This window comes from Mugil cephalus, chromosome 22, assembly GCF_022458985.1.
Source record: "Mugil cephalus isolate CIBA_MC_2020 chromosome 22, CIBA_Mcephalus_1.1, whole genome shotgun sequence".
NCBI lineage: Eukaryota > Metazoa > Chordata > Actinopteri > Mugiliformes > Mugilidae > Mugil > Mugil cephalus.
In genome coordinates this window covers 9,093,449-9,103,125 of record NC_061791.1, presented here as the reverse complement: position 1 = coordinate 9,103,125, position 9,677 = coordinate 9,093,449, and positions in this window count along the sequence as shown.

The window sequence follows — 9,677 nt, the reverse complement described above, 5'->3', positions numbered from 1 at the left end:
TTTATTAGATTATAAAGCTTGAATGGCCCTTTGTCAAACCGAGGTATCGCACGGATGTGCTGCTTTTGATTAAAAAGTCAGAAAGCGAGAGGAGAAAAACAAGACAAACCGAGAAGATGGAAGAAAAAAGTACAGAAGCCACCTTTATCAGCAGAAGTGAAGAATACAAGAAGTGAAAATGCTAATGAAAATAGCAGAGCATAAACAAATACACAAACGTGTGACCTGTTTTCATTTCCTTCTCATCTCACATCAAAAACTGGGTGACTGATAAATGAACAAAACACGTCTTTACTTCCGATTTTCAAATGCTGTAATGTACGGTGTTTAGTAGAGCTGATACATCAAATTCTTTGAGTTACACAACAAAATTGACATTTTGAGCTTTGTCAGTCAATAAAAAGGTGAGGCAATAGCGGCCACAGGCACAGAAGACAACAAAAAAGGTTGCCTTAGTTATATGAGGACGGTTTTAGAAGGTCCAATGCAGAACAGACGATCGTGTGAGAGGTTTGTGAAAAGTTTATTAGCACTAAAAGTAGGTGCAAAAGAAGAAAAACAGTGGAGTGAAATGGGAGCAATGTACTTGAGATTCTGGTACTAGTTCCTAGCACAGGGTAGACATAGCTTTTATTTAACCAGGCAGCATTTAATCCCCAGTTACACCCTTGAAAATTCTATTTTGCTGTCGTTGCACATACAATATATGGTGTAAGAAGAAAGAGAAAAAAAATAACTACTAGCAAGAAATGGCCTCCACTGACTTGTCTTGTCTGTTCCTGAATCAAAAGTTGCATTTGAACACACCACAAAGACTATTGCAAGAGAAGTCTCCATGGTAACGGCCACTGTGCGGCGAAAAGTGACAGTTGAACATGGAGATTAGCAGCATTAGTTTGAATCATAGGCTTTAATAGCATCTAATCATAAAATGAATTAAAAAAGAAAGCAGACGAAGTGTTGTGTGATTGACTGTACCAACAGATTTGAAAAGCAGTGATATATTTTTACAGATATCTCCGACTCCCAAACAAAAGAGAAGTAAATGGGTCCCTGCATTAGAAGAAACAACCGGAATCTAAGCACCGAACCCTGGTGTTGTGGTTGATATTTAGTGTCAGGTAATATTAATTTATGCTGTGTTTGTTTTGATGAAGTCAGACCTTAAGTTATTTCTTATGTTATGTTCTGGAGCGCTGTCAGATAAGTTTGCGGATGTTGTTGTTTTGGCAACAGTTATGGTTGAGAGTCACTATTTCAGTTCCAACAATAATCAACTCCTCATCATCCTTTTAACGTCCTGGTGGACGCTATATTATTACATGGCTAATGTTCTTCTCCTAGCGTTAGCATCTTTTATTTAGCTACACTTTTCCAAGTCCATGCTAGTTCGTATGGACCCTTGTCGAGTCCAATTGTCCTTAATTTGATCTGATAATTCACATTTTTCTCAGTCTCCCTGCATTTACTAATAGGGGCGTGGCCCAAGGTGGCAGTGATGTCAATACATACCCTCTAAAATCAAATGGCACACATGGCACTAGCAGGTGGCAATAGTCTGTGTTCATTATTCAGAAGCGGAAGCCTGAAATGCTAATATCAGCTGTTAAGCTACGACGACCTACAAACTCTCGTACAGAGCTGGCCTGTCTTGAATCATGCTGATCAGTGGGCGTACCGGTGTTACGTCATGTCGTTGTGGAAATACATATTTTTACCACACGCTGAATTGAATAGGTCAAAAAGCCAGCGTCATGGTTACGACTAGCGCTAACGACAGGCTGTTGGCTTCGTGTGCCAGGCCTTTAACTTAATTGAGACCAAACCTTTTGACGAGCCCTTGGGTGAGACCAACGGTAAAATCAAAAGTGAGTTAACACACTGCTGTAAGCACAAAACAAGATCACCTCAACGGCAGAACTTTATTAGGTTAAAGTGAACAGAACATGGTGAGAAGAAACTTCACTTTTAATATCTAATCGAATCAAATTTAAATGCTTTTATGTCTTTTGGAGTTTAACAATAATTTAATTCTGTAGCTCTCCTGACCTACATCCACCTCATTTAATAATGCTACGTCCAGGCCTGTATCCCTCTACAATCAGTGACCCCCCCAGCTAAAATGCTCTAAAACAGAAACACTAACATGACAGTCAAAGTTGCTGACATAAACTATTAACACATTTAATACAAATGTATCTGTGACAAGCATGTGTAAAAGCCTCACATCAGCCGTTAATTGTTTGTTTTGGCAATAGATCTACTTCCCAGCACGAACAGACTCGCACGCTAAAAATTGTTATCTGGTGTTCATTTGGGACACAGTTGAGCTGTCGTGGGTTTTTTTCCTCAAATAATGGATAATACGTGTGAATGTGAAAAGAAGAAACATCTGCTTTTTCACTTCTTTTTTTTTTTTTTAAGTCCACGACAATTTGCTTTAACAGGCTTCCAGGAACTCTCCTAATCACAGCCAACACTGTCCAAAAAATAGTTCTCGTGTTTTTCCAGAATCACCCTTTCAGGTATTTTTTTGGGTTGTATGGCGACTATTCAACAGCCCACAGTGGATCATTTGACTGTAGTTTGCTGGACTATTTGAGCAGCGGATTCCAAGTTAATCCCTAAATGAGAGGTTAAAACAAACTGGCCTACCCACAGATTTGATTTTTTTTTTTTTTTTCGGCAATCATTCCTAGAAACCAAGAGTTTACCCAAGACACCTCATTATGTAGCCAAATGCCTTCATTTTTATTTAGTTCCTAGAAACTGAGAGTCTTTAGTCTCTGGATGCCAATTGCATTTTGTCTCCAAAGACCATGTGCTGTGTAGATAAATAGTTAAGAGAGTAATAGAGTTAAAGGGCAAATATCTTTACTCACAAGGTATTTTAGAGTAAGGGCAGAAAAAGGAGTGTATCGTATCGATATTTCAGTGAGTATATACAACTGTAGGAGCTAAACAGAACACACTTTTGCCAATGACGCTATTTTCTTTGCATGCTTTGTTCATTGTTACTTCTGCTGTTCGTGTAGCAACTTTGCTTGACTGTAAACTAAGCTGTGAGGACTTGTTGCTTGTACACACAACATCTACTGCATGCCTGCTGTAGAGCCTAGGTTGGGATAAGGAAAATGTTCCCACACACACACACACACACACACACAAAAAACCCCTCTAACGACAAAGACCATAAGGATTCCACTGACTCGGCTTGTTGCGCAACACAAACAAAACGCGCAGCACCTTGTAAAACCTGCAAAGCCCTGAATGGGAATAGCTTTCATTTGCGTGGAGGTTATTTATAGTTTTGCTATCAGTGCAAACAGGTTGCCATTGTGATTGCCTGCAGTCATTACACTCCAGTTACAGAATGACTCATGCTCCTTGTGAAGGCGAAAGTGATGCCAGCGAACTTATCTGTCAAGTAAGTCAAGAGTTAAGACGAGGGTTTACCAAAGTAAACATGTTAAAATAGCGGCGCGATGTAGACTTACATGTGAGGCTCTGAAGATTAAAAGGTATCCGGTGTTTGATCTCTAAAAAATGCTCTGCACCAGGTTGTCTATGAGTGGACCTCGATTTTGTTTCTCTTGCACATGTTTCACTCCTCTCTTAAAATGAAATGCTTTGCTCCACCAAGTGCATGTTTGCAACACGTTGACCCGAGGAGATCGATAAAGTCAAATAGCTAATGTTAGCTTACATAGCGAGCTAGCTACAGACCATAAAATCGACGTCTGGCAGCTCCGTCAAGTCTCAGCAAGCTACGAGAAGCTGCTTTGGTTTTTCCTCTGAAATCAAGGGCCCATTGTCTAATTAATAACAGGGAAATTTGTATGACTGTTAACTGCAGGGGTGAGTCACTGGTTACATGACAACTAGCATTCTCGTAATGATCAAACTCGGTTAACAGTAACCCAGTCACAATAAAAATCCCCCCGGTAAACACGTTAATTAGAACAGATGGTCCCAATTACAAGGAATTTTCTATCAGATTTAGAGGGGTGCTGTTAACCTTTGAGAATTCAATTAGTGCCTTAATAACATGTAAGCTCTTGATTCAATCATTTCTCACCAGTTGGAATAAATAGATTCTTTCTGAAACATCAGGCCATGCAGTGACAGTGGGACAGAAACACAGAGATGAACAATGAGCATGGAGATCACTTGTTCTAACAGGTTTTTGAAAAGATTAACGAAGTAGAAATATAGTCTATTGTATAATTTTATTAAGAATAATTTCTCTAGTAACAGTTGAAAGAATATTGTCCATGTAAATGTAGCAACTGACAGACGCTGAGAAGTGATTTGGACTCACAGGACATTACAGTGGCAATCGATGTATGACGCACTCTGTCTTAATCATTCTCCTTGGATTATGAGCTATTAGTCCTTGTGTCATTCGTTGTTGTCTCTTTCTCCCTCACACGCACACACACACACACGCTAAGACACAAAGATAGGGCTTCAGCAGATGGAGTACCAGGCAGCGCTGACCTCTCGCTTTCAATCGCTCTGTCACATACACACTCACATGCAAACACACACTGACCAGACAGTGCCTGTCTCTCATCCTTGCAATGATAAAAGAGCCTTTATGCTCCAAGAATTTCCATTTCAGTGACACGTGTGCACGCACACTGTTGTGTTTCTATCACTCAAAAGGACATTGCATTGATTTACAGTGCATCCCTTCATTGTAGACTAACCTCGACTACTAAACTAACCCTATACCTAGCGTTAACCTGAACCTGAACATCATGTTTCTTATGGGAACAAAAAAAAACACATCCCCATAAAAAAACATAGGTCCCCACAATGTGAGTAACACAAGAGGACACGTACACATCCATACGCCATCCCTCAGCAGGTAGCAGGATTTTCCACACCTAAACTTCTGATGCTGACTGATAACAGCGAGTTTACATTACGCAGACGCACACACGCATCCCGCAGAGTGCCTTTGGATGAGGGTGCTGCAGATCAAAGTGTTGGTTTGTATCACTGATAGATGAACAGGTGCACATGTGCTTTCATGTTCCACCTGTTCAGAGTGTGTGTGTGTGCCATTTCTGCTTTAGCATTCATCAAAATCCATCCGGAAACCGAGCACTACATTTTGCTGCCAGGCAATGGTGTTAAATGTATTACAGTCCCTTTATTTCACAACATCAGCGCAAAAAAGGGAGTGACGCCTATTTAAAAGTTGAAGCATGGAAGCTTAGGTTACCTTAGTTTAGCTTAGCTTAGCTTAGCTTAGAGTAAAGCATGAGAACTTTACCTTGGAAAGTAAAGAAACCTCTGAAGGTAACATGTAATATCTCCAACCAACATGATAAAACGTGTGGAGCGTGCACGTGTGTGTGTGTTATTTTATGACTTTGTACACAAACAGGTTCTCTTCCCCTTTTGGTACTGATGCTACGCTAAGTTATATGTAAAAGTGGTACACATGAATGCGACAATCCCTGCCTTACAAATAATAATAATTATAAAAAAACATATATTATAATAATGTTTGAGGGAATGACTGATTATATTTGTCTGAATTTGAAAACTACATCTTTAGTTTAACTTAGTGTGAGTGTCAGTCCTCCTACTTTGATTTGCCTGCTAATGCTAAAACTACCCCCATCAGTTAGCTTAGCTTAGCCTGGGAGACGTTGCAGAAACAAGTTTAGCAGATGAAGAAATCTCACCTGGAGGCACAATATTTTAGCATTAGAAAGTAGATTTCTTAAACGTCCTGGTTAGCTTAGCTTATTGTAGCTTGGCCGGTAGAAAAATCTCTGACTTTAACATGGTATATCTTGTAATAACATATAAAGCATGCGCTTTGTTCTTTTACATCTTTTACATATGTTGATGAAACTGAGAAGGGTTATGAATCATCCGCCTTTCATCAAGGAAAAAGATTGTGTTTCCAATCAGCGAGTTATTTATTTAAAGTACAATTCGTGAGTGTTGATCATTTTTTTAGCCCGCTGTACAATACATTCCAGCTGCTTTCACCCTTATTTTTGCATTTCAAACTAAACAGCCTCAAACTATTCAGGGAGACGCGTCAAAACACTGAAAAGGGTCCTGAAAGCAGGTGAAATGGAAAATTGATTTAATTTAACCGCGCCTCTGTCCTGGATTTCCTGCTGCATCCATTATTGCTCTTTTATAAGACTGCAGGTCTGCGGTCGCTCTGGTTCGTGGAGACTGAATGTCTCAAAAGATGCTGTAAATAAAATGATTCAGTCGCAGCTGGAGGTTGTTTTTTTTTTCATTATTATTATTAGCATTAAAAAAAAAAGTTGTTAGAATGCTCAGTATGAGGAACAAGAGAATCACGCAGACATGAGCACGGCATATTTAACAGTCTAGAAACAGGTTGCATGTCTGTTGTAAATTTACAGTGTAATTTCACAATAACAGTAAAAAAAAAAAAAAAAAAAAACGCAAGCTAAACATTTAAGCTTGTGTTTTTACTGTAGTAACAACATTTCAGGGCCACATTTCTGTATTTGTGGCTTCGGTGCTGACTGTACCACACACACACACACACACACACACACACACACACACACACACACAAAGTGACGCAGACAGGCACACACACGCTGAGAGTTCTAGCTTCCTGCGGCTTTGTTAAAATCCAAGCAAACTCTGCGACTGAAATCCCTCAGCTATAAAGTATTTGTAAACACTTAACCTTGACACGGTTTAATAATAGCTTTATGTCAAGCCATCTCTGCTTTTAGCTGCGGTAACGCACCTAGCCCCTCCCGTGAGGGATTTTACAGGAGTTAAAAAACAAACCGAGAACGATTATGTGTTGTTATCTTTGGTCCCACAAGTGAGATATTACATTAAAAAAAAAAAAAAAAAAGCTGCAGAGCAAGTTAGAAACACGGCCAAAGAAAGCCATTCCCAAATTGTCTTGATCAAAGTCTGTAATTATCTCTTTGAGATTTGCTTTTCTGTAATTACTCTCCATGTTTAATCACATTTATCTCCTCTTCTCTCTGACTTTCACCCCTTTTTAAAAAAAAAATAATTAACACACAATTACAGTACAGAAACAAACCACCATGACATATTTAACCTACATGTCTGCCCACAGGGGAGCAAAACCTCATTTACGTTAATTGCCTCCAATTTGAGCTGAGCCCGAGCGAGCGAGAACATGTGTGGATGAATTTTGCTCGGCCGGAGCTGGAACAACGAGTCCGAGGAGGGGAGACGTATGGAATCGCGGAGCGAAAGGGAAGAAGGGAGAAGAGGAGAATGTGGAGAGCCAACGTTTGCAGGGAGATCAAGTGCAAATGGTCGACTTTTATGAGGAGCACAGACAGAGAAGACTTGAAAATAACAATCATACAACATACGGCAACTACAGAACTAGAAACAGACAATCTACAGTATTGAAACAGACAATCTGCACTGAACAACTTCTTCATCAATTGCAAAACAGTGCAGCAAATTTCTTAAATGCAAAATGGAGAAAAACAAAAAAAAAAAAAAAAAGACCCGTTTGTTTTCGAGAAATGCACACATGTGGAGACAAAATTTGACCGCCCGAGGTGAGTTTTCAACCTGTTTCAGCTCGTTAAGAGGGACAAATCCTCGCTGACATGGGTAATTGAGGTCAACGCGAGCTGGAGCTGGAACAACGAGTCCGAGGAGGGGAGACGTATGGAATCGCGGAGCCAAAGGGAAGAAGGGAGAAGAGGAGAATGTGGAGAGCCAACGTTTGCAGGGAGATCAAGTGCAAATGGTCGACTTTTATGAGGAGCAATGGCCAGCCTGGACTCTTTAGTGTCACTGTCTGGTGGAAGATTGTACTGCAGAGAGATTTGAAGCTCAGTTCCATTCAGTGCGTGCCAAAGTGTGAGTATTTATCATTTTTGCGTGCACTTTCTGTTGAGGTGCACACACGCTAAAACAAAGCGGGAGAACGAAACCGTCAGGGAAAGTGAGAGAGCTGCATGCAGTGTCACCGTGAGGGGAAGTGACAGGTCCGCTGTTGCAACATAAGATCTTTTAAAGCACTTCCTTTGACACGCAGCGAGCCATTCGCACTCGCTCGCGCACGTACACGAAATAAACACACTGAGCATTTTTGGATGTCATAACTCGGGTGAATTTGGGCTTGAGGGGAGCTGAGCAGCAACACGGATGAAGAAAGGCGAAACTGTCTTATTAGTAGAGCATCGATCGTGCCGTCCCCTGCCGAGGCTCCCCTTCATCAAGGCCCTCATTCAGCTGCTTCTGAGGCTGAACCGGGAAGTGTCACAGAGGCAGAGTGACGAGAAATGAGTCAAATGTTGGGGGGAAGAGCAGAGAAGTGCATGCTCAGTATCCGCATTAGCACTTTGATTCGACGTTTAATTAGAATTTGAGCTCGAGCGTTGTTTCTGCGTTAAAAATGGAAGGCCGTCGATGCTTTTACACCCACAACCAGTGTCTGAGCGGTAAATCCTCACCAGATATCGCTGAATGTATTATGAAGGACGGAAGCACGGAAAAACACAGCGCGTTCCAAGAAGAGGCGATGACATGATGATAACAGGTTGCAAAGAAAAAAAAATAATTGCAAGGTGAATTACGTACATGCGTGACATGTTGAGTGTTGATCCTGAGCCAGATAATTTACCAGGAAGAAAAATGTAGTTTGTCAGTGCCAAAAACTGCAGTTCCTCAAATGGCCACTTGAATCCGGTTTCGAGTCAACCTCCATAGACTAACTCCTCTCTTTAAATCACGTGACTTATGTAAGTAACAATGTAATTAATTAAAGGTATGGCCTCTTTGGCGTCCTCAAAAGTTGCTAGCTTTCTAACCTTTTTGCTTTTTTGTCCATTTAAATAAAAGTTTATTGTCTTTACGACTTTTTATTGTTATCATTTTTGGTTATTGAATTGGGACGATGCACATTAATCAACATTGATGCGTTAGTCATCAGTGTAAATGCGCCGGACTTAGCGCAAATGCTCATTTTCAGCCATAGCCCCAAGGCACAGACAGAGAAGACTTGAAAATAACAATCATACAACATACGGCAATTACAGAACTAGAAACAGACAATCTACAGTATTGAAACAGACAATCTGCACTGAACAACTTCTTCATCAATTGCAAAACAGTGCAGCAAATTTCTTAAATGCAAAACGGAGAAAAACAAAAAAAAAAAAGAAGACCCGTTTGTTTTCGAGAAACGCACACATGTGGAGGCAAAATTTGACCGCCCGAGGTGAGTTTTCAACCTGTTTCAGCTCGTTAAGAGGGACAAATCCTCGCTGACATGGGTAATTGAGGTCAACGCGCGGGTCACGCATTGTCCTGTAACACAAGAGACAGTCTGTCAGTTCCTTAACCTGTACTGACACACACAAAATACACACCCACAGATTCGGTTGCAAAAGAAAAAAAAAAAGAGAGACAAACAAGAAACCATAGCATGTTTAGCAGTGTCAGGTTTAAGAGAATTAAGCTAATAGAAAGAAAACTGGAAAAAAACAACAAAACAAAACACACAGTTATCGATAAACGTGTTTTGCTTCTTGCATGTTATTTTTAAAAGAATCATTTGCAAGATGAAAATCCACTCGTCCTTAAGCTGTTGATGGCAACTGAAGTGCAAGAGAAGAGTTTTGAGAGGCCGCTCAGCATGCACACGGAAACAC